The 24,506-nt window shown below is 39.2% G+C and overlaps 1 protein-coding gene across 2 annotated transcripts in view; it reads left to right on the forward strand.

The window, feature by feature from the left end:
• LIG4 (DNA ligase 4) overlaps nucleotides 1-24,506 on the forward strand; it is a 132,998-nt gene that overhangs the window by 79,494 nt on the left and 28,998 nt on the right. The window contains exon 3 of one of the 2 annotated variants that reach the window (XR_005984082.1): nucleotides 20,453-20,521. The exons of the other annotated variant lie outside the window; for it this stretch is intronic. The gene's annotated coding sequence lies outside the window, so the exon portion shown is untranslated. The remainder of the gene's footprint in view (nucleotides 1-20,452; nucleotides 20,522-24,506) is intronic. 2 annotated transcript variants of the gene reach the window in all.

Consider the following 24,506-nt stretch of genomic DNA (forward strand, 5'->3'; position numbering starts at 1 on the left):
TGAAATTAACAGTAACACAAAGAAATATTTTCAAGTCTAAACCCAGCAACTAATATCCAGGGTGTGCCAAGAATTCCTGGAAATGAACAATAAAGGCAAAAATTTAATCAGAATTTAGTAAAAAATTAAAATTTAAGCTCTGATATCACAATGAATGAAGTTTATGAAGGGATAATCTCTATAAAGGGAAAAAAAAACCCTTAAAGCTAACCAACTTGTGAAGACATACTCAGTATCATTGACAAATATAGAAATGAAACATAAAACAAAAATATCCCCTTTGAAATTTGAAATGAAGAAAATTAACACACTGGTTGTTGCCAAGAGTTAGTGAGGATGTGAACATATATAAAACTTCATGTCTGCTATTGGGAATGTGGACTAGGGCAGCCATTTGTAAGTGATTTGGCCATCTGTCATTTAGCCAAATTATGCACACAGCACAGTATTCCTCTTAGCTGTCTACCCTCGAAGAAATTCTCACACAGCATTATTTGTGTTATGGTGAGTTGGTTTCAAGTTGACCATCCACCCCTAGGAGAAAAGAAAGTTACAATTGATAGATAATACACCAACGGGTATTATGCAGCAGTTAAAAGCAGCAGTTAGAGGCAATGGATTTTATATAAATATAAATGTATAATTAGGACTATTAGGTGAAAAGTGTAGATAGATGATAGATAGATATAGATAGATAGATAGATAGATAGATAGATAGATAGATAGATAGTCGGATCTAGGTGGCTCAGTCAGTTAAGCATCTGCCTTTGGCTCAGGTCATGATCTCAGGGTCCTGGGATCATGCCCCACCTAGGACTTCCTGATCAGAGAGGGGGTCTGCTTCTCTCTCTCCCTCTGCCCCTCCCTTCACTCATGCTCTATCTGTCTCTTTCTCTCACTCTCACTCTCCCTCAAATAAATATTTTTTTAAAAATAAAAGCATTTGCTTAATAAAGAAAGAAACAATAGATTATATTTAACTCAATACCATTAAAAAAATTTAAAATGCATGCACACCAAGCAAAATACACATTTTTTTTTTTCAAGAATGCAGTAAACAGAACAGTTTTCTATAGGGTAAGAGATGATCATTAGGGTATAATATAAAAACACATCTCTCTCTCTCTCTCTCTCTCTCTCCTCTCATTTTTGGAGAGCTCCCTAGGTGATTACAAGGTACAGTAAAAACTACTATTGAACAAGACATAGAAGTTAACAAAAGAATAAATAAAAAGTTTCCAGTGGGTTTTACCCCTTATAAATGTCTTCACAAGTTCTCAGCTCCCTAGTGGGAGAATCTGATCACTGCAGCATGGGTCATGTGCACTCCTAGGTTCCTGGACTCCTACCTGCACTATAGAGCAAAGGGAACTGTTTCCCAAGAAAAGAATGCTGAACAGTCCCAAACCCCACATGGGCCCTATAGCACCCAATACTAACTAGGGCAGACGTTTGGATGTTTCGATTCTCAAATTATATTTAAGGTAAAATCTTTGATTTCCAGATGATAAAGATTAATTAGTGTTATCAACAGTGAATCTCCATACATTCAGGATTCAGTTTATTTCACTTAAAGAAATGATGGAATAATCTTGAGTACTTCCTTAGTATGCAGCTTAGAATGCAGCTTTCTGATCATTGTACCTAGTATGGTAAGTGTGGGGAGCACAGCACAAACATATTTTGGATGTTGCCATAAGGAATTCCAGGCTAGATGCATTTTCATCTGTCATTAGTGCTACATGATGTCTTAGAATCAGGTATTATCAGATGTTTGTAAACGATTAGGAAAAACTACCTAAAGCAATGACTTGTGTGAGATGTTTAGGCAAAACCCCCATCATTTGCTCTGAACGTTCCCAACAATGATCTTGAGTTTCCAGCATCGGATGGGACTCGGTTCCCTGTGCTCTCCTCTGGCATCTACTCAGCAACGATTTAAATTATGACTTTGTGTTTATAAAAGAAAGAAACTAAAGTCCAGAGAAATTAAGTCACGATAGCTAGAAGGTGGGAGAGCTTTCACTTGGACAAGGGACAATCTTATGGTTCTCCCACGTTTGTCTTCCCCAGGGAATGAGGTGTTTCTGGTGCACTCACATCCAGAACCTTCATGTCTGCACAAATGACCCTGAAATGCCCTGTCACTGTATTTTCACAGCTTCATTGTTTAAAATTTGATGTACTAGTGCTCCAATGTTTTCAGTCATAAGTAACATAGTATTACCGAGCCATTAAATGCTTTTGTCCAATGTGTACGTATATGTGTACATGTGCTATGTGTACATATACATATGCTTTATATGGACATATGTGCGTATACAACCTTGTACATCCAAGACACGAGTCCAGACATAGGAAATATCATGATGAAGGAAGACAGATATAACTCATGCCCTCAAGGAGGTATTGCTCAGGGGAGATCATTTCTATGAAAACGAGCAAACAAAGCAGCCCCCAATTCCAACTGTGATGTGGCTTAGGTGGTGAAGTGTTTGCTCATACTTGTGTGGTGTGTGTGCGTCGTGTGTGTGAGAGGGAGAAAGAGAGACAGATCAAAGGAGAGAACGTGGAATGGGACATGAGATAACAAAAGCTATGGATTTCTTTTATATAGGTCTTAGAAATTTGAGGAAAACTTTATTTGTTTGGGTGGATTTAGGTGAATATTTTCTCAGGAATACCTTCCAGGTGCTGGAAATCACTGGGCTGCCAGCGCTCACCAACCATGTGGGGGCTGCCTTCTCTCCTTCCCAGCATCTTCACTCAAACCCAGAGCGTGATTTACCAACCAATTTTACTCACTTTGCATTTTATGAGCTTTCGCCCTCACCGTCTTCCATCTGAAAACATTTCCCTGATCTTTTCTAAATATGTGTGTGCTGTGTGCAGAAGCACAGGGTCTCTGGGTAGAATGCAGCTTTCTGATCATTGCATTGTTCTTTAGGGCACATTGAAGTCTCACACAGGACCCTGAGTGCTTACTGACCTCCTCTTGTGAATTCTCCACATGTCATCCTCAAATCTGTGCTCCATTCTTCTTAGAATAACACATCCCCAGCAGCCTATTATGAATGACCCCTGTCCATCCTCCCCCTTGGACCCATTTTCCAAGCATGAGTCTCATTTATCCAGATCCTAGTGAGCATTTCCACTAGCAACACATAATATGCATGCAGCAATATGTTAAGTTTCCTGAAAGGTAAACAGCCCTGACTTCCTCATTTCTATTGATGATCTGGCATTCTTTTGGTCATTCCAGTTTAAGAATTTAAAAGCATTTTAAATCATTTTACACTTTTACTTCTTATGTCCACTCATTCACCAGACACTTCTGATTCTTCCTTGGCAATCCTGATATGGAAGTAGGTTTATAGCCTTCTCCTAAGAAAGCACTGATGGGTTGAGGGGCATCTGGGCACCTACCACTGGAAACGACTTTGTTTAGGATCACTTGTCTCTGAGAATATTTTGCATATTTTGCGTTCGTTCTGATTTGGGGACCTAGGCTGGAAACTTGACTCACTTTTATTTGACCTTGGAGAAGATATTTTTGAAATTCCAAGCAGGTGAATGTGTTTGGGGGATACATTGTTGTGAATTAGCGATTCCTTGTACCCAAACTCTAGAAAACATTTGAATGACCTCTCAGGGGGCAGAGGGCAACTCTTGTCTTAGATTGGTGCTGGTTAGCACCACCAATGCAGGCAAGTGTGCAAGCCTGGAAGCCCCGCTCCCAGACATGAGCACGAGTGCTGCTGGTCCCCACCAAGCAGCCGCTCTCAGGAGCCTCAAGAGCTTGGTGCAAATTCGAGGTCCACTTATTAAGTTTGCAGAGACGAGAGACAGAGAGAAACCTGCTTTATTATACTCATCTCCCGGTCAGAAAGCATCTCCTTTATGGGTTCACCTGCCATCTGGGTCCGTGAGTCTGACGATGCCCTTCTGTCCCTTCCATCAGCATCTTTGGCAAAGTGAGGCACACAACAAACATATTATAAAAAAATCTCTGCTTTAACTGCCTCCTCTTTGTGGGCCTAAAGATTTATTCTTCAAAGGCTAAAATGTTTAGATCACACATGCTACCTCTCGGTGCCCTATTTAATGCCCTCAGCCTTGAGTTGCATGTTATTTAATATGAAAGTAACATCTGGGGCTTTCTTTTCATTGCCCTTTGCATGGTACACCTGGCTGTCTGCTCTTCTTTCCTGCCACCTCTTTTTGAGTGTTTTTGTAAATAATAATAAATAATATATAGCTTTTCTTATTTCTAACAGAGTCTGATACTATATGTGACACAGCTGTTTAACCCACTGACATTTTGATAAACTTACTCTCAATCTCTAAGTTGTACTTATACTTAATAATTATTTGACACTATTTTCTCTTCTGCTCTTTCTTTATCATCATTCGTGGCTTGAATTCTTCTCTTTTCTTTTTCTTCCCCCTGTGACGTTGGAGGTTCCGGTGTGCTTTCCAAGGCTTTTTCCTCTTTTATGAGAACATACCAATGCTAAATAATTCTTGCACACCCTCTGAACCACCTCCCACAGACCTTGTCTCACTGACAGGACCTGTCGCAGGCCGCGGGTGGCAGAGGCAGCCCTGGGCGAGCAGTGACAAGAAGCAGCCGTGCCAGCAAGGCTGGAGGGATCAGGGAATGAGGTGGTACTGCCAGAACCGTGGTGGGAGCTGGAACCGTAGGAGACTCAGTGCCAGCCAAAGGATGGAAATTGAAGCAGAGAGGAGGAGGAAGAAAGATCCTGGTGTCTCCTTCCCTCTTCGTCCTGGCAGCTCTAGAGGAGCCAGCTGGCGAGGGGGCCTGGGACACAGACCCCGGGGAGGGCAGGGCGTGGGGTGGGCTTCCAGCCAGCAAGCCAACAGCGGCTCAGGCAGACACTTCCTGAACTTTGCAATTCCGAGACTATCTTTATTTTGCACGAGCAGATGGATGCTGTCTTGGCTTGCCACAGGATTCTTGGTGCCGGTCCTGGTCTTTCCATAATTTATAATATTGCTCCACTGCCATCCAGCTACCAGGCTTGTTCCTAAAGAATCTGATTTCATTTTTATTCTCTCATTTTATGTTTCCCATCACAAAGTGCACGTTATATTTTCTTTTCTCTTGGAATTCAGGAATTACACCAGAGAGGTGGCCAACTGATCCTGGTATTTGGGGCAGCCTTTCAAACTACAGATTCAACTGCTTTTTTCACCCATGGCTAATTCTCTGTATTATTCAGTCTGCTTTCCCTCCTTTCAGCATTCTCGTTACTCCTGTGCTACCTTTCCAACGTTGCTTTCATCATTTTTTTTTCACAGTTTCCATTACTACTACATTCTTATCTTAGAGACTTCTTCCACCTGTTTCTCAAAACAGGGAATAGGGTGTCTAAACCAGGATTTCTGGGGGGTTATCATTCCTATACATATTCAAACATGATGCAGCTCATAGCTGGTGCTTAATAAGCATCTTTGGATGAAAAATAGATTATCGATTAGTAACAGTTATTTTCAGTTTGCAGGCTACAAAATATGTGGACATAGGTAGAGGTATAGCAAGGTGGGTGTACATGTGAATGACTGTTCACATGTAAAAATAATGCTGCACTTGGAAACATTTGGATTTCTTTTTTTAAAAAGATTTTACTTATTTATTCATGAGAGACACAGAGAGGAGAGAGACAGAGAGAGAGAGAGGCAGAGACACAGGCAGAGGGAGAAGCAGGCTCCATGCAGGGAGCCCAACGTGGGACTCGATCCCGGGACTCCAGGATCACACCCTGGGCCGAAGGCAGATGCTAAACCACTGGGCCACACAGGTTGCCCCACATTTGGATTTCTAAGGGTTACACAAAATACACCATTAGGACTTTTACATAAAGCCAATCACAGAATGATGTACAAGCAAATATAGATTTTTCAGTGCACTCTGCCATTAACTTTTTTTTTATTTTCTAGTTCAAAACAGGAAACGAAGGCATGAATAGATGTACTGACCATTGTGCTTATAGAAATATATGTGTTTCATGCCTCAAATGATAGCAGAACATAATCCTTTGAGATCTATTTTTTTATTAAGGCATCTAAAATCTTACTTTGTTTTCTCAACTGGGAATGAGTATGATAATGCTAATCTAAGGAACAGTTTTTTAAATGATGTCTAGGAGACTAGAGTTTTAAAAGAGAATCTGTGTGATGTTTTAACCATATTAATGTTAAAGCCCCTTTTATGAAGCACCTAGCAGCAGTGCGCCCACTCATCATGAATGAGGACAATGGAAGAGTGCTTGCCTAATATTGCAGACACATGATTTGATTTATAAATGTGCATTTGTATAGAATTCTCCATCTTTTATCCATTAACTTGAACTCAGAAGTAAAAAATATCAAAAGAACTACTGTATTTGTCTCTTCCTTCTGAATTTCTTTTTTTATTTTATTGAACTGTAATATGGATCGCTATGGGAAGACTGATTATAAATCTCATCCTCCTATGGCAGACAGTTTATTTGAGCCACTGAGGTATTTCTATTAAGCGGTTTATTTGTTTATTTATTTATGTATTTACCTATTTAGAATTTATATGTAATAAAATGCACAGACCTTAAGCATTCAGATGGTTGATTTTTGACCTGAGAGACCATCATTCAAATCAAGTTGTAAAACATTTCTATCACCCTATGAAGTCCCTGAGAAGACCCCAAATGCTGTGTTCTAATTTGTGCTGGGTACCATTATACCCTTCTGGGTTGTAGTGTGTCCAGCATCCTGGGGTAAAAGTCCCTCCCACCTTCACTTCCCCCACACACTCAGTGGAGCCCTGACTTCAACATGGAGACATCACCCACAGAAATGTGGAAAGATTCTCCTATGTAGGAACTGAGTCTTGTGCAAAGGCCCAGGAGTTAAGGTTATGAGGATTTTCACTCTGATGACAATGACAGAAAGCAGTTCTTAACCCTGGCTTCACAGTAGGATTACCCTGGATACTCTCAAAAGGACCACTGCCCCTTCCTCCAAGGCTTCAGACCACAGGTTCTTTGATTTTTCATCTCATGAACAATTCTCTCAAGAAAGAAAATAATCAGGCTCAGCTTGCTAGAATGGGAAAAGAAAGAGAAGCAACAATAGCACCATAAATATCATTTATCAGAAGTTTGCTAGAACTCCTGGCACCATGCCAAGCAGTTAAGCTACATTATTTCTTTCACGGGTATATTATTGTCATCATCCCTGTTTGACATGAAAAACATTTGAGTCTGAAGGATGTGAAGTAACCTGCTCAGACTCATCACTTACCAACAGGTGGAAATAGGTTTGAATTCAGTACTGTCTGAAACAAAATCTCATGCTCTGAACTATGCTACACTGTATTGCCACTTACAGTGTCACAACTGATGTATATGATTACTCCGTAGTTATTCCAGCAATTCTCACTTCACCTCAATGAGGACAAGACTGAACTCAAAGTACATTTTCTCTTTTAAAAAGACTAGATTAGGGGATCCCTGGGTGGTGCAGCGGTTTGGCGCCTGCCTTTGGCCCAGGGTGCGATCCTGGAGACCCGGAATCGAGTCCCACGTCGGGCTCCTGGTGCATGGAGCCTGCTTCTCCCTCTGCCTATGTCTCTGCCTCTCTCTCTCTCTCTCTCTGTATGTGACTATCATAAATAAATAAAAAAAAGACTAGATTAGGGACACCTGGGTGGCTCAGTGATTGAGTGTCTGCCTTTGGCTCAGGTTGTGATCCCGGGGTCCTGGGATCAAGTCCCACATCTGACTCCCTGCAGGGAGCCTGTTTCTCCCTCTGCCTATGTCTCTGCCTCTCTCTCTATGTTTTTCATGAATAAATAAATAAAATGTTAAAAAGAAGACTAGGTTATACATCTAATTATATGCAAAATAAAAATGTAATTAAAAAACCCAAACATTTTGTTGACATCTTTGAAACATTCTATAGACTGCTTCTCTTTAAATGCATTTCTACCCATGGCCTCCATAAAGCAGGCTGGGCTCTGACAACATAATGTGTCACGACATAGTGCACTGTTTAGGGTCATTGTGTTTCATTTCTAAGTACAAATTTCTCTCATTTGCCACATTATCCCTGATGTCAATAATAATAGTCCCAATAACAAAACCAACGAAGCATTGGTTTTGTGTTGGGTATCATTCTTAGCAAGTCACACCAAACCTCAGTCTGTGTTTGCCTAAATATTGCAGACACATGATTTGTGTGTCTGCAAACCCCCAGCAAAGAAACAGCCCCAGCAAAGGAATAGCACTGTACATGTGTTTATATAGATGTGCTTTGTTGTTGTTGCTGCTGCTGTCATTTAAGTTCATGTTTATGAAACTAGGAGATGAATTTCAGAAGCATACCTGTGGGGCACCTGAGGGGGCTCAGTCAGTTGTCTTCATTTGGCTCAGGTCATGGTCCAGGGATCCTGGGATTGAGCCACACATTGGGCTTCTTGCTCAGCAGAGTCTGCTTCTCCCTGTCCCAACCCCTGCTATCTCTCTCTCTATCTCTCACTCTCTCTCTTAAATAAATGAATACAAATCTTCAATAATAATAAAAAAAAGAAGCATACTTAGGAGCAAAGTAAGTGAAATCCCTGGAATCCCCCATATCATTGTCTAGATTTTCCTCCCCTGAAAGGATGATGAACTAAAGGACAGGAAATGTCCATGGAAGGGTGCAACCTTGAGTCAGTTCCTTCTGGAAGCTTTCCAAAAGCCTCATAGCAGGCAGGTGTCCTGATGGAGAGCAACTGGCCCCATGCATACCTTTTGCTGTCCCACTGTTCCGTGGTTAGGGTCAGTCCCTAACCTCAACTCACAGGACTCTCCATCTCAACAGTCAGCCCTTCCTCCCCCTGGGGGGTCAAAATTGTGTAATCATTGCCTCTTTATCATTTGTATCTTATTTCCACGTGCCCCAAAATTGTATTAACACGGACTTATTACCTTAAAAGAATCAGATATTTTGTGTAGTTCTATTGATTCATATAATTTCTTTTATAACAAATCCTAATACATAAAGTATTTTCCAATATGCACTAACAGATACAGAAGCTTTTAAATTAAAATTTATAAGACTTCCCAATTATAAATTTAACCTTATAATGTCTATTTTAAGACAACAACTGTCCTCCCAATTAGGATTTTCTATCAATGTCTCCCCTTTATTCTAGGGAAATTCTATTTATGACAAGTCTGACAGGAGAATATTTTACTTTTCCTTAGTGATCTGTATGTTGATATCAAATTATTGATACAATTTTCACTTTTTGTCCAACCTGACAATCTCTGTGCTCCCTTCTGGATATTCATACAAGAAGCACTCAATATGCTTCCTTCATTTAAATATTCCGGTACACCCACTGCAATATTATTCCTGCTTAAAGTTCGCCTAACAGATGACCTATGTGTGGCATAAAGAAACCAGAATCCTTTGAGGAGAGTCTAACTCATAATGACTGACTCATTTATTCTAACCAGCTCTAAAACGCCTATCCTGTCACAATTCTTCTACATGCCCTGAGTCAACATCCATTAAATCAATTGATAGGAGCTATGAGTGGGCAGTCTGTTTGTTCCGTCTGTACAAACATTAAAAAAAAATCCTTTAGATTTTTAAAAAACATTTTTCCTGATAAAACAAGTCTAACATTGGCAGTATGAGAATCAGGCAGATATTTGGAAGATGTGATAATGATTAGAAAATATACAAGGAATGGCACAAAAGAACCCATGCTTAAAAAAATTTGCAGATTTTTTTTCAAATGGCTGAATTTTTTTTTTAATCTTTTTTTTTTTCTTATTTATTTATGATAGTCACAGAGAGAGAGAGGCAGAGACACAGGCAGAGGGAGAAGCAGGCTCCATGCACCGGGAGCCCGACGTGGGATTCGATCCCGGGTCTCCAGGATCGCGCCCTGGGCCAAAGGCAGGCGCCAAACCGCTGCGCCACCCAGGGATCCCTCAAATGGCTGAATTATTAAAGTTTAAGAATGTCACAAAATACGACAGAACTCTGAAAATAAATGTCACTAAGAGAGTTAATGAGGAAATGATGGTAGACGTAATTGCCAATATGCAGATCTTCATTGTAAGTCAGAAAATCAGAATGAGCCTGTCACTTATAGTGACCTATGAAATTAAAAGAAACAGTCTGACATACACCAGTGTAAACCAGGGCTATCTTGGGGTTTCCCCCCAAATTAAAATAAAACAATATATTTGAATTTTGATTATATGATGCATTCATTTTGTAAAAATGTAATTCACTAAAAATAATTGACTTGGGGTCATTTTTTCTCTGTGTCATAATGAATTTCTGTGAATTTTGGTGAACAAAGAACTGATTGATTTGTTATCATCAGTGATCCCTGCAGTTTATCTGCAGAAAAATAACGATCTATGAAACTTCCCAGATTAGTCAAAGGTCTCTGGCACTTAAAAATTCAGTCATGTCATAAATTGGAATATTGTAATTTAAAAAGCACAGTTAGACATTAAGAATATAATCATGTTTACTTCTTTCAATACTCTTTAATAAGTGGCTTTGTGGTGTGTGACAGTGATGAAAAGAGAGAGTGAGATACGGCTGGTCTATATGGAAGCTGTTCAAAACCCTTTTGAGGATCATGGATATCAAGTAGGAATTACAACTGTAAAAGGTCTCAGAATTGCGTACTGAAAATACAATATGGACACAGGTTTATATAAAAATCAGAAAATAGAGGGATCCCTGGGTGGTGCAGCGGTTCGGCGCCTGCCTTTGGCCCAGGGCGCGATCCTGGAGACCCGGGATCGAATCCCACATCAGGCTCTCGGCGCATGGAGCCTGCTTCTCCCTCTGCCTGTGTCTCTGCCTCTCTCTCTCTCTCTCTCTGTGACTATAATAAATAAGTAATAATAAAAAAAATAAAAAAAAATCAGAAAATAGAAAATAAAGATATAAAGAAATTTCCCCTAATTTTACTTTCTAAGGGTCGAAATCCTTATGATCCATGAAAATTCTGGATTAGAGGCTTTCAAATTATTCACATTTAAAATACTGAAGACTTAGGGATCCCTGGGTGGCGCAGTGGTTTGGCGCTTGCCTTTGGCCCAGGGCGCGATCCTGGAGACCCGGGATTGAATCCCACATCAGGCTCCCGGTGCATGGAGCCTGCTTCTCCCTCTGCCTATGTCTCTGCCTCTCTCTCTCTCTCTCTGTGACTATCATAAATAAATAAAAATTAAAAAAATAAAATAAAATAAAATACTGAAGACTTCATTGTGTATAGAGGCTCCCAGCAGGGAAGATCTCTGTGTACTTCTGGGGGTGCCAGGGCATGGCTGCTAAGTGACCCATCTGCAGGGCAAGGCCAGGCCAAAAGAAGGCATGAGGCCAGTGGCTGAGAAAAGGGGAGGGGGGTGGTACTGAAGAGCTGGAAAGTTGCCCATTGGCAGAGTTGACTAAATGTACAAGTAGGGCTGGAAACAGGTTTCAGCAAGACCCACAGCAAGCGAGCCAAGCTAGGAGTCAGGCTGAGCTGGGAACAAAGTGCTATTATCAGAGGATACTGGGTTACTGGAACAGATCAACTAATGACAACATCTTGCTTCTTGGGAACATACCAACTTCCCTTTGGATGGGCACTGCATCTTAATCTAGGCAGTTGTTTGCCCAATAGGCTGGCAGCTACTATAGGCTTTTATATCTTGGTCAGCGAAGTAGATATCTACTGTAGAAGAAATCATAGCAAAAATCCACATATAACTAACCCTTCCCACCCCATGCAGATACTACCTCTGGTCAATGTCCTCAACACAGAATCCAAACATTTTGTTAGGCACACTGATTTTGCTTTTTATTTATATGTTTTTAAAAGATTTTATTAATTTATGAGAGAGAGAGAGAGAGAGAGCACAAGCAGCAGGAGCAACAGAGGGAGAGGGAGAAGCAGACTCCCCCCTGAGCAGGGAGCCTCACAGGGCACTCGATCCCAGGACCCTGAGATCATGACCTGAGCCAAAGGCAGACACTTAACTGACTGAGCCACCCATGTGCCCCTGATTTTGCTTTTAAATATGAAAGAGTTTGGGGGAATATTTACTAACATGTTGCTCATAAAAATAAACCTCCAAATTTTGTGTATATATTCCCAGTGGGAATCTAATAGAACTACTCAGATTGAACATCCTTCCTGGGCATGTCTGTGAGGCTGTGTCCAGATGAGATAAGTGTTAGAATGGGTGGACTGCGTTAAGTAGACTTCCCTCCCCCAGGAGTGAAGCCCTGAATCCAGGAAAAGGCAGATATGGGAATTCACCCCTGTTGCTTCCTGCCTGCTTATCCAGGTTGTTACAGTTCCTTATCTTCTCGAGCTCTCAGACTGAGATTTTCACCACCAGCTACCTGGTTTTTAGGGCTTCAGACTCAGGCTGAATTACACACCAGTTCTCCTAGGTCTCCAGCGGGCAGATGGCAGATCGTGGGACTTCACAGCCTCCGTAATCACTGAGCCAATTTCTCATAATAAATCTCCTATATATATATCCTGCTGGTTCTGTTTCTTTATGAACCTTGGCTAATGGAGACCAAGAGCAGGTTTTGTTTTTTTTTTTTGTTTTTGTTTTTGTTTTTAATAATCAGAGTGTCTCTCAGAAAATGGCCTCAGATGATTAGATGCTTCACTATGAACATGCAATTTCAAGCTGATGTAGGAAAAAAAAGTGTCTGCCTTTGGAAACTATGTGGCAACATCAGGTCAGATTTTGCCCTTTCTCTTAAAAGTAATGCAAAAACAAACAGAAAAATTGGGTTTTAAAAAAACAAAAACAAAACCCAAACATCAAAACATATTTCCATTTCTATCAAGACCACAGATTCCAAAACATGTGGAGGAGCTGCTAAAAGCAACTAAGATTGGTTAGAAGCCACAGGCAAGGCAAATGAAAGATGAAGAAGAGAGAAAGAGTGCAGTAATATCTGATCTCAGAAAGCTTAGGCAGACACAATTTCCTGAAGATGAAGAATTCACCTGAAGTCAAAATACTTTGTTTCTTCCTTAGAATACTGAGAATCAAAGCTGAAATGTGAAGAACTATGAGACAAGTTTCTCCTCAACTGAGCTGAGTTCAGGGATGCTGAGGAGATGGGCCACATGAAGACATACGCAGACAAAGAATAGTTGCTAGAAGCAACCATGTTGGCAAAGCTATTCCAACATCATGGTTCCTATTCCCCCATTGATATCCATCCTTTCCCTGGTGGTCTACAGGAGGGCCCAGGAATATGGTAGGCCCACAGTACTTTGCTAGGGAGTCACCACCTCTAGAACAAAGAATAGCAACTATCTCTCACCATACGATAACTCTCTCTCTTGACCTCCTTGGAGAAGGTGAGGCACTGGGACAAGAGGCCTGGAAGTCCTGGAGGAATTATTTGCGCTTGGCAACCCAGGCAATGAGAAATTATCAACTCTCATCACAGTAATTATCATTATCCTTCATTGTCTATGATGTGGATTTTTACTGAAACCATGGAAGAAAGAAACTACCATGTTCTGAATACCCACTAAAGCCAAAATGCTTTCATTTGTCTCATTTAATTTCCATCCTAATCCATGTGTATTCCCAGGAACTAAGGTTTAGACACGTTTTATCTACAAACATTATAGATCATGTAAGTGTTACTGCTGGTAATCGAACCCAGAATGTCTGCCCTGTGATATTCGATTCACTCATTTTCTGTTTCCTTCTAAATTGTCTGAATTCATGGAGGCCTTTCCTTATTTCAGGGAAACTAAAAAGCCATCAATTAAACATTACACTATCATGTCATATATGTCCAGTAGGAAAGACAAGGCACTGTCAATTGTACCATGATATTCATCAATGATATAGGATGCATCTGACTATCAGATGTTAAAACAGGAAAACTAGAAATCATGAAAATAGGGGATCCCTGGGTGGCTCAGCAGTTTAGCACCTGCCTTCGGCCCAGGGCTTGATCCTGGAGCCTCAGGATCGATTCCCACATTGGGTTCCTTGCATGGACCCTGCTTCTCCCTCTGCATGTGTTTCTGCCTCTCTCTCTCTCTGTGTCTTATGAATAAATAAATAAAATATTTAAAAAAAAGAAATAATGAAAATAAGATCTATTTAAGTTGAGGAAAAAGTCAAACTTGTAAAATAACTCCCACAACTTTATATGTGAGAGAAATGATTGGTCTTGGGTAAAGACACTGAATCATCCTAGTCTTTTGATAATCACCCAAAGAAAAGTTAGTTGCATGCTGATTGCTGATACATAGTGTGACTCAATTTCAGGTAACACTGCAAAATATTGGAGTCGTTTTTATTTATTTGTATGTAACAAGAAGGAAATAAGATAAGTAAAATATATATAAGTAAATCCTCTCCCATCACCTGCACACTTCCAAATAATAGATATTCTAGATAATAGAATGACTCTTGCTGCTAAACCCTCACTTCCAATCAATATATTTTGAAAATTTGCAATGTTGACTCTAGCCTTAGTTATGACTTTTAAGTTTCTTTCTGTTGATTAAATTAATCTCACAGGGCTTTCTCAAAAAGGTTGAAACTTTGTTTGCATTCGATGGAAATGTTATGTTAAATTCGATTTCAAAGATTCAGGTTCCTGCGGAGAACACTATGGGTGTTAGTGGTTCCTATTCTCACCTTATTCCCTAAGGTGATAGGGAATTTAGAAAGTTGCAGGAGTCAAATCCTTTCCATCTGCCTTGATATCCTTCAGTGCCAAGAACTGTGGTCAGTGGAGCCCCAGAGGTATGTGTGGATCAGCATAGTAACACCCTTTCCCCCTCCCATCACTCCACAACACAGTAAAGTCAGCTTTGACTATAAAGCAACTTTCCTAGTGTTTAAACAGTTATGCAAGAATGTATAAATGCAAAAGGTATTGTTGTAGCTGGTATGGCATTGTACATTTCCAATTAATAGGACTTTGAGTGAATTTAATGCTTGTGAAAGTTATTCATGTAGTAAAGAGTGTGTTTTTATTTGCAGGTCAGTATGGAGACATCAGAGTCTCTGTTCTGACAATTCACTTTACCCTTGAAAGAGCTGATTTTTTAGCTCTAAGAAAATCATTCCATATTTGTGCCAATAAAATAATTTATATAAATCTTTTTATACATAACTCAAAATACTCCAAGCTAATTCACTCATATGACACATCCACAGAAAACGTAGTCCTTATTATGAAGAGAAATTATTAGTTCAGAGTTGACTCAAGGGCATTATGGCTATATTTTAAGCAAGAAACTGAGTGGATATTTCCTCTAGGGTGCATTCTCTTCTCAAGACATTGTGGTACATGTTCTTTCAGTTGCCCCTTAAGGGGCTTAAAGGCACCCAGATTTAAAAAAAAAAAACAACAACAACTGTATGTGCCTTTTTATAAAAATGATCGAAGTCTTCCTTCAATCATGCTATATTATTCATATCACTGAATTTAAACCTTTACTACTAACTTGGAAAAAATATACATTGATTCACTATATGTTCTTTACAAAATAGAATTTTATATCCAGAGAATACTCTAAAGGGGATCTAGCTTCAGCCCAGCACCCTGAGAGCTCACTCACACATTATGATGTCTTTAAACCTTCTGGGTTACACTACCCTGGCTCTGAACGGTTCAATGCCCAGAAGTAAAGGCACATTTCCAAGATGCCATTTCAGTGAGAAGATCTCATTGGAGTGTTACTGATGTGGAGAACAAAGGCAAGAAGGAAATATAGATAAAATTAACTTCCCTTATAACTTGCAGCCCACGGATAAATACTTGAGGCAGGCAGAGTGTGACAGTTCCTCCAGGAAACTCCCAACTGTCTTCACGTGAATGCTTTGCTGGAGGGAAAAACAACCTTAGCTTGACAATAGCAAGGCCTCCTACATCCAAAGAGTCTTTTTTAGCACATGAAAGTCCTTTTGGAAAATCCTCTTTGTCTTTAGCTCCCCCAGCTCCAAAGTATGCAATCAATTGCTCCTTGGATTCTAGTGCAGCTCTTTCTGCCCAGGAGTCCTGTCTCCAAGCTTTAATAAAAAACATCTTTTTGCACCAAAGAGGTCCCAAGAATTCTTTCGTGGCCATCGGCTCTGAACCCCAATTTCCACATCATTACTCTGGATAACATTAGCAGTGCTTTGTGATACCATTAGGGGTCAGAAAAGCTATGAAACTTAAAACCAGCCACTCTTAGGCTAGGTTATCTCATCCTTCCAAGAGCAGCAGAAATGCCATTGAGAAGATTCTTAGTGTCTCCTGAGGCCACCTGATATCTACAGCCAGCTTATGGAAGCCCATGCCTGAAACCCTTCTGCCAGAGTGCCAGCCAGGGCCCAGAGTTAGCATCCAGGATGGTAAAGCTCTCAGGATATTGTTTTTAAAACCCTGGAGGATGCTCAATGCTATAGGGTAGATTCAAACCATTCAGCAGAGAGCCTTGTGTATACACACGCAGTATACACAGTCCTGTATACATACACTGTATAGACAGTCCTGAATAGGATAATCTGTTAGGGTGTTGGAAATCAGAGGAGGAATCTGGACCTCGAATGCTGAATAGATCTTGTCCATTAGGGGCACTCACCAGGAAGCATTCCACCAACTTCAGTTAAAAACTGTTGTGTCTGTTTTGCAGACAAAAGCATAGAACCCTACAGCAATCCAGTGTGCTCCAGGGGATGGCCCAGGGGATTCAAGCTCGATGTAAGACAGATGTACATCTGTCTCCAAGACTCTTACATGGCAATATTAACAGAGGAGAATATTAAAAACAATAAACAAGTGAAGAAATTGTCAAAACACGTGCATACAAGGATCTCTGGCCATTCTTGCAAAGACCATAGAAAGGAGGTAATTAAGATCAGTTTATGAGGCTGGCATCCAAATCACAGAGGCTGGTGGAAGGAAACAGAGCTTCTATACAAGGAAGTTAAGAACGGAGGAGGTTAAGGTACAGTAGCTAAAGGGCCTGAACACTTAACATATCATGAGTAAGGGACAGGTGGGGGCTAGGTAGGGAGTGATAAGTAGGGGGCCAAGGGGTCAGACTCACAAAAATCCCAAGGATGTGGAGGTAAAAGGAAACCAGAGATAAAGAAACAAACCAGACCATCCTGTCCTAGATGTCAGAGGTAGGGTCTTGTTATAACAGCTACTTGTGACTAACAAAGAATTACTGGACCCTAAAAAGTAATATGGCATTAAAGGGGTGCTCACTAGTCCTCACTCAATGGTAATATCAATAGAGATCTTAAAAGGATTTAGGTTCCCTGGCTGGCTTTCAATAATAGACCAACACTACAAGCCCCCAGAGGACCCCTCTCACTTCTGAGAGCTTTTTCTGTATCCTCGCTTAATAAAACTCTATAGCTTTATTCACTCTCCTTTATCCTCAAGATTCATTTCCTCACTCCATAAGATGAGAACCTGGCTCTTCCACTTCAATATCTGCCCATCTTGATGGGCACTGCTTTATCAGGGCCTATGTGGAGGCTGTGTACTCCAGCAGGCTCCACAGAGCAGAGACCATAGTGGCCAGTGGTGGCTACAGAGCAGGTAAATCACAGGTTCTATCTTCCACCACCCCACTCCCCCTTGGGGTAACAAACCAACCTTCTTTGTGTAGAACTCACTTCATGTGGCTTATGTAACTCTGATTCTTCTCCCAGTCTTGTGCTGGAGTCCAGCATACCCGGGAACTGCTCACAAAAATCCTGTATCCACCTGGTGTACAGTAATTATCAAACAGCTTAGCATTTGACCCAAGCAGGGCTCATGAGAATCCTCTGAGGTCATCTGCTGGAACAATGATGTGATTTTTATTTCCCTGGGCTTGTTAGCCAGGAGGATGATAGAAGCAGGGCTTCCTGTCTCTCTTTGGCCACCACACAAAGGCAGCCTGCCAGAGAATGAGATTATTTTAACCTCTAGGTACAAAGGAGCTCTAGGACTGAGCCACTGCACGCCAATAAATTCTTTTTACTTTCTGTAAGCTAATGTGTCTAGGGTTTGCGTCACTTGCACCTAAAGGAGTCTGAACACAGAAATAAGAAAGAACAGTGAACACAGTGGTTCGGTGGCATTCCTATGGTGAGAGTGGTTCCAAACTTTCACCCTGAAAATTTTGTGGAACATTCTCTTTTTAAACTAGTTTGCTATAGGTTTTGATGACAGGTTCTACTTTGGTCCTATTGTCTGGCTATGATGTTGAAGTGGGAGAGTGAGGTTCATGGAGTAGAAGAGTGAATCTTGAGGACAAAGGAGAGTGAATTAAGCTATAGAGTTTTATTAAGCGAGGATATAGAAAAAGCTCTCAGAAGCGAGAGGGGTCCTGACAGGGTTGTCACTGGGGACTTGTAGTATTGGTCTTTTATTGAAAGCCAGCCAGAGAACCTAAATCCTTTTAATATCTCTATTGATATTACCATTGAGTAAGAACTAGTGAGTACACCTTTAATGGCTTATTACTTGTCAGGGTCCAGTAATTCTTTGTTGGTCACAAGTAGTTGTTATAACAAGACCCTACCTCTGACATCTAGGACAGGATGGTCTGGTTTGTTTCCTTATCTCTGGTTTCCTTTTACCCCCCCATTCTTGGGATTTTTGTGAGCCTGATCCCTTGGCCTCCTACCTATCTCTCTCTCTCTCTACCTAGTCCTGCCAGTCCCTTATTCAATGTGAGCAATGAACCTATCTTATATTTTCTTTCTAAATCTGTATATCAAGTGTTTTGAGTGTTTTGTTTTTGTTTTTAAGTAGACTGCATCCATACTGTGAAGCCCAATGTGGGGCTTGAACTCACAACCCTGAGTTGGAGATCTGACCTGAGATCAAGAGTCAGATGCTTAACTGACTGAGCTACCCAGGTGTCTTGTGTCTTGAGTTTTCTTAATGAAGAGAAGCGGGTGAATACTTTTTGATGCTAATTAATTAACGTGCTAATGTTAACATATTAATTAACATACTGAATAGAGAAATTCAGATGGTCACTCCTACACTTAGAAGTCACTATCATACATAGCATGACTGCATAACATGCACATGGCATTTATACTTGCTAGCTCCCTCTATGCAAGAATGTATACGTGTATTATTTATAACATTGTTAAGAAGGGAAATCGAAGGAGTTCCCTAATATCATTTTTTTAAAAAGCACAGTGAATTTTAGAAATGCAGTGTAAACAGAATATAACAACTTTCCTCAGCTTCAAACTAATGGAGACACGTTTTAAAATAAAGGAATACAGTAAGTATAAGGACACAAGAAAAATGGACTTTCGTATTTCCAACACATTTAAAGGTAGCAAAAAAGGCAGGGATATCTTCAAACAGATAATTGTAATAATCAAAATGTAAGACAATGAAAAAACCCACAAAATGTAAAACAATGAGAATACAAGCTTATTTTTCACTTTAGAAGTGATTCAGTGTTTTCTCATTTTAGAAACATTATATAGAAAATGATACAAACTTGTTAGAGATATGATATAGTGCAGAACAAAGCCACCCAATGTGAAAAATAAACCTCTTAAAAGAACTGGATGCCAGGAAACTGAATTAACCCAAGCCAATTGACGAAGCCTGGCTGATGAGCTACAAGGCAGCAATTTCCTCTGGCTTATTCTACCATAGATATGCAGCAAATCATTTGTCAGTCATGATGCCCATTGCCATAATTATCCCTCGTCCCTATCCAAGGCCATCACTGGGCCAACTTTATAGCTCATTAATTTGGGGCAATATTTATGGTGAACCTATGTGAGACCTTCAGGTCTTCAGTAAGACTGCCATAACTAGAGATTTTAGAGCAAAGGAAAAGTTGCATAAGGGTATTTTTTTGGATGTCTCTTTTTGTCTTTGGCAAACTCAAGCCTATGAACATGTATGGCACCTTGCACAAGCCCTGCATTAGCGGCATTGTAGAAATGTGAAGAGTAGATGGCGTGTGCTCATGAGACACCTGTGATTTAATTGAGAGGGCAGATACACACTCTAGAGCAGATGATTATTGTGCAAGGCACATATACTCCACCCATTATTTAAAGAAAACCCAGGACCGACACTTCAATATTGTGAGAGTTTTTCTATAAATAAGAGTATAAATTCTCTTAACTCTCATGGTAAGGGATGTTCATTATCAGCTTAGAAATTGTAAATTTTCAGGTTGCAGAGCCCCTCACTCAAGGGTCATAGGGTCCTTAGGGTTAATGCCTCCGGGCGTCACTGAAATTCTAGGAAAAGAATGAAAAGCCCATGATAATCATTTAAGAGATTTAAGTGAATCTCCAATTAAATATTATGGGACAAAAGCCTATCAAGGCTTCTTGATGCTTTGACTGTCTGATTGATTGATTGATTGATTGATGCTTTTATTTATTCTACCTTGTTTTCATAGTATTAGACACACAAAGAATGACCATAAAGATATAGGAGTTCAAAATATCACCGTGGAATTGTTAAAAAGGTAAATTTATGTTATGTGTTTTTTCCCCAATTAAATATATATGTAATACATAATATATGATTAACATATTGATATTATATATGATTAATGTAATACAATATATATATATGTAATCAATCACATTGGGCATATGTAATTATATATGGAAAATTATAAAAGTATTAGATTTAAAGTACTTGAGCAGTCCTCACTGATAACTCTAACAGAAGGAAATGGTCAGGATTACGACATGCTCAGATTAAGGAGCAGAACATGCATCGTTGCAACCTTATTTCCAAATTCAAGAAAATACTGACTGGAGGTACCAAACTGTCACACCCTCTTCAGCAATCAAGAATCATCCCTATCAGGGGATCCCTGGGTGGCTCAGCGGTTTGGCGCCTGCCTTTGGCCCAGGGCGTGATCCTGGAGTCCTGGGATTGAGTCCCATGTCAGGTTCTTGGCATGGAGCCTGCTTCTCCCTTCTCCTGTGTCTCTGCCTCTCTCTCTCTCTCTCTCTCATTCTCTCTCTCTGTCTATCATAAATAAATAAATAAATAAATAAATAAATAAATAAATAAATCTTTAAAAAAAAAAAAGAATCATCCCTATCATTCCTGATCACACAAGAAATTCCTGGTGACACAATGGGCCATTAAAATAACCTTTCATTGAATATTGCCTTAATATCCAGGAACCAGCTCCATGAAAAGAGCTATTTGCAGTGTTAGTTTGGCAACTCATTGTCCTGGGGATTTTTTAAATTCTTGCGACAATTAATAAAAAATAGACCTGCCAAGCATAAGTTGCTATTGTAAATTATGAATACTTTAATCCACATTCAGAGAGTTTATCATTGAGGTTCTTCTTCTGGTGTGATTTATTTGCTTATGTTTACATCCACTTGAGAAAGAACAATTGCGTTTTGTTCTTAAAATAAATTTCTCAGAGCTGGGAACACAATCTTCCTTTTGGTCTTGTCTTTTCCTCACAGTACCTGGGATTTCCTTTAAAATGTTCTGGGTAGGGATCCCTGGGTGGCGCAGCGGTTTGGCGCCTGCCTTTGGCCCAGGGCGCGATCCTGGAGACCCGGGATCGAATCCCACGTCGGGCTCTCGGTGCATGGAGCCTGCTTCTCCCTCTGCCTGTGTCTCTGCCTCTCTCTCTTTCTCTCTGTATGACTATCATAAATAAATTAAATAAAATAAAATAAAGATTTAAAAAAAATAAAATAAAATGTTCTGGGTAAAAAAAATAAAAAATAAAAAATAAAATAAAATGTTCTGGGTAGCTTGAGAATTCAATTTGAATGGTGAATATAAATTGGGATCCAATGGAGAATGTAGCCCACAGTCTTCTGTGCAATATTGTTGAGTGATTACTGTACATTGACAATAAAATTGTTTAAATGTTTTGGTTGACAATATATAGGAAATAGCAAATAATTGTCTTCATTTGGGGTTTTATTTTCATTTTTTGTTTTTGTTTTCTTTTTGGTAAATAAACTCCTTATGGAAGAGGAATTAAGTTCCACCTCCCAGAAGAGGGATATTATTTGGAATTCTTCTGTAAGAAGATCTCCTCCCTCCTCACCCATTTACTTACGTCAGTGTGAACTCCTGCATGTTTTTCTATACCTTGGGATGTAAACCAATTTTACATTATTTATTTTGTTGCTTAAACTGTTCCAGGTGTATCCACTGGGAAATCTTTTAGCTTGGCTTTGTCATTGTGATATATCTCTAGCATTTTATATGTTTCTTTAGTTTGGGGCCCTTTCTTACATGGTGGGACTACAAACCTAGGATCATCTTATATTTTCCCCACCCTACTCCCAGAATCAGATATTTCTCTAAGATACCTTGATTCCTTTTAGTGGGTAATAGTATTTAGAAATGAAGAATTGGGTGCTAAGTACTCTTGGCCTTACTGGGGTATCACTGCTTCCAGACTCTCAGCAGAGAGTTAGGAAACTGTGTATACATAATAACCTATACATACACAGATATCTAAAATTATTTCTGCATTTTCTAGAATATACACACTCGTATTCATAATGATGTCTGATTCTAATCCATTCTAGGACTCATTCTAGCTGTCTCTTCCTTGATTAGTTGTAACTTCTTTCTCTAACAGTAAGAAAGATGGATCTTATTATCAACATCATTTCTTAACCGATAGAAACCTCATTCATCTTTGAACAATAATTTGCAATAATAGGTCCTAAAGGATTAGAGATACTTAGTCATCAGATAAAACTTATCATGGTTGGCCACAAAGTTAATGAAAGTAGTCACCTGATACTGGTAAAATATTTACAAACTGCATTTACATTTTTTATACATATAGTTAAAAACTTGGAGAAAATTTACAAGAATAGTACAAAGAATTCTTGGAATCATTTTATACAAAATCCCCAAATATTAACATTACTACATGTTATATTTTTTCTCAGCCATTCTAAAGTAAGTTGCAAACAGAATGTTCCTTTTATTCCTAAATATTTCATTGCATATTTCCTACTAATGGATCACCTCAAATATTTTGTCCTGTTTGATTACTTTTAGTAGAAGAAAGAATAAGAATATTAAGTTCAGAGGCACAAAAACTGCCTATTTGAACAACCAAGACAAGACAGTCATGGTCATGATGACAATGGTAATGGTAATTATAATGAAAAAGTGGTGTTGCCTTGTATTAACACTAAGGTCCTGATCAATGGCCTCACGTACACTTGGTCACTGAGATCGTGGAGAGGTCCATACAAATTATTACTAGTTAAGAAAAAGCAAAAAGCACTAGTTACTAGTTAACAAAGAGTCAATAATCTTTTTGAATAGAACAGTCTTGTTATTTTTGGTTATATTAAAATAATGACAATGTTTTCTCTAAATGCAAATGAGATGCCATTTACCTCTATGGCTTGAGTCCTCCAACACTTTCTGCGTTCTTCCTGAACCACCATATTTTTAATCCCACATTGATTTTTCTTGCCATTTAAGTCAGAGTTTTAAAATTTTTGCTTGACATAACAAAAATCTTATGTAACTATTGCTGACACAGTGGCACATTTTCTTCTGTGTAAAACACTAATATATGAATTTTTATTATGCTTGTCTTTGGATAGTAGCTTATGGCTCTTTTTTTTCTGGAAAGTATTAGCATTCTTTAACAGGGTTCATATTAATCATGGCTGTAGAATTGTTTTATGACAAATAGAGAGCAGTATCTCATTATAAAAGAACTAGCTAAACATACATTCTATGCCTGGCATTTGAAGAGGCTTAGTCTGCTAGTTTGTTAAGAGTAATTAATGGTAGAAGGTTTGGCACTTTTCACTGGTGTCAGTGAAAAGTGATTCCAACTCACTTCTAATTGGAAGTAAGAGTTCTGTTGTTCATTTTTAAAGAAGTTTGCCAGATTTTATGGGATAGAAAAGTTTGCTCTGTTCCTGAACAGTGAATCTAGGTATAAAAACATCACTTCTAAAAAAAAAAAAAAAATCACTTCTTAATCATAACTTACATTTATAGAGTTCTTCTGCTCCTTGACTCTGAAATATCATCTTTTTTTTGGATCAAACGCCCTTTCGATTCAAGATTGAATTTCAGGTTTTTAGGTTAAAAGTCTCTACCTAAGCAAAATGTCTTAGTATTTTTTATATGTGGCCTATTAGATAACATTGACAAATCTCTAAGAAGTAGTAGAATAAGGATTTAAATGTATTTTGTAAGTGTACATAGATCATATTTGTACTTAATAAAATTATTCATGTTTCTATGCTTCTGAAAGCTTTCATCAAAATGATCATGCAATTAATCCAGCTTGAGACAGATAATATGTATATAATTGATCAAATTAGATTTGGTATATATATAGGACTTCATTTGGTATATTGGGGCTTCATATATAACATTTGTTTGCCTAAAAATGAGATTTAGTCTTCAAGCATCATTTGACTCATTTGAGAGAGATGTACTTATCAATAGATGTTGTGTTGTATAGT

This window comes from Vulpes lagopus, chromosome 16 (genome assembly GCF_018345385.1).
Source record: "Vulpes lagopus strain Blue_001 chromosome 16, ASM1834538v1, whole genome shotgun sequence".
Classification (NCBI taxonomy): Eukaryota; Metazoa; Chordata; class Mammalia; order Carnivora; family Canidae; genus Vulpes; species Vulpes lagopus.